At 54.1% G+C, this 1,911-nt stretch overlaps 1 non-coding gene across 1 annotated transcript in view; it reads right to left on the bottom strand.

Moving 5' to 3' along the window:
- Positions 1–533, bottom strand: part of LOC121856781 — a 4,291-nt gene extending 3,758 nt beyond the window's left edge. Inside the window, exon 1 of the ribosomal RNA XR_006087051.1 lies at positions 1–533. This exon is cut by the window's left edge and continues 3,758 nt beyond it. This is a non-coding gene — a ribosomal RNA (large subunit ribosomal RNA).
- Between the last annotated feature and the right edge of the window lie 1,378 nt (positions 534–1,911).

Genomic DNA, 1,911 nt, shown 5'->3' with positions numbered 1-1,911 from the left:
TAAATTTTTGGGTCGCCACTACAACACCCCACCCAGCCGACAGCCGACGAGCTAACCTCAGTTCACCTTCGAAGTTTCCAAACACCCGCTTTGGCTCTAACGTTTCTAATGCATCTGAACTCTCTCTTCAAAGTTCTTTTCAACTTTCCCTCACGGTACTTGTTCGCTATCGGTCTCGTGGTCATATTTAGCCTTAGATGGAGTTTACCACCTGCTTTGGGCTGCACTTTCAAGCAACCCGACTCTACAGAGAGGCCCTTTCCGACCGTCCCATCTGTACCCTCACTGGCGCCGCCATACGGGCCTGTCACCCTCCATGGGCAGTGGCCGCTTTCAAGCTTGACTTAGACGGTATGGGACGGCGTGCTGGACCCTCTGAAACGCAACACCCCTCGTGCCCGAAGACATCGAGGTTATGCGCTGGGCTTTTCCCGGTTCAGTCGCCCTTACTAAGGGAATCCCTGTTGGTTTCTTTTCCTCCGCTTATTAATATGCTTCAATTTGGCGGGTAGCTCTCTCCTACTACGAGGTCGATCGTGGTCTCATCATCCTTAGGGGGAACAAGTTCCCCAACCACGAAGCGGAAGACGCTCTGCCACCGACTTTCTTCACCACCGACATTACCAGGCAGGAAGGTTTGAGGGGTTTGTCGCGGGGGTACCAGCGGCCATGGCGCCGGCACTCCCACCCCTGACTCCGTTCCTTCTCATTGAGTGGTAAATAGCCAATAGGAAAAGTGTTCCAGCAGAACATCTCTCGCAGAGTCATATACACACACAGTTTTAATGCATATACGCTCGTGTTCCGCCCTTACTCGGCCGCACCTTTGCCGCTTAAACTTTGACCTCTTTCCCCGTTCCCGCATGCCACAGCAGTGGCACTTGTTTATCCGGAGAAAGAGAGCGAGAGTCGCAGTATTAATTGGCGTGAGCGGCCTTTCCGGCTGCAGAACTAGTGCTCTATCCCGGCGAGCGCCGCTATGAGGCTAACAATTGCCTTAACGCGCGAGAGAACTTCCTCTGCCTCCCTCCTCCCAGTCATATGAGATAGATCGTGACTCGTGGCGAACTCTCAAAGAGAACGCCCACACCGCTTCTGACCGTGGGAGAGGGTGGAGGAGCGCGTGAGGAAGAGCACGGCGTCACCCAAGCATTCTCATCTCTCTGCCTGCACCACTACATGGTAGACTGCGGGCCCAGGCGCACTCATCAATTTAGGTTCCACTGCAATGCATGCCAAGCACTCTTTTCGAGGTGATAGACGAAATTCCGGCGGGGCTTACTTAAAAGATATCCGACCCGGTTTCGTTTCCTCTTCGTGGGATGGAGTGCCTCTTAGAACATGTGCAGCATCAGCCATGAGCGGCCGACGGCCATTCGTGTCTCTGTGGACAGCAGGCAAAAGAGCGCCGCCTCCAGTTATTTGCGAGGGCGACAACTGTCGCTTTGTTGTGGTTGAATGTGGGTGCGCCAAGTCCATGGACTTGCCAGTGATAGGGCTTGCTGAGCGAGCACGCCTCGCGCGCGGCGCGGGCGATTAAACCCCGGCGCAGCTCGGTTCGCCACCTCGTCGGTGGCAGTCAGCAGGCAATCAACTCGCAGAGCAACCGATGGATGTATACCGACCCTCAGAGGAGTGGCGGCGACAAGCCCATATTGCCGCTGCCGCAATATATGCCTCAACTTGTCGATGTATCTGGTATTCTTGGCGATTCACATGATCGACACGCAGTTTGGTTGCGGTCTTCATCGGACCCACGAGCGAGTGATCCCCGTTAAGAGTTGTGTATTTGCCATTTGGTCTTTTTTTTATGACTAACCATCACAGGTCGAAGCCTCAATGAAAGGGTTTGACAGACATGTCAAGTTTCAGGTTTGGGTTTGGCCGGACGGCTTGTTGTTGTTTTTGACA

The sequence above is a fragment of the Homarus americanus genome, unplaced genomic scaffold (genome assembly GCF_018991925.1).
Source record: "Homarus americanus isolate GMGI-L3 unplaced genomic scaffold, GMGI_Hamer_2.0 scaffold44490, whole genome shotgun sequence".
NCBI lineage: Eukaryota > Metazoa > Arthropoda > Malacostraca > Decapoda > Nephropidae > Homarus > Homarus americanus.
This window is presented reverse-complemented; position numbering and strand designations above follow the sequence as displayed.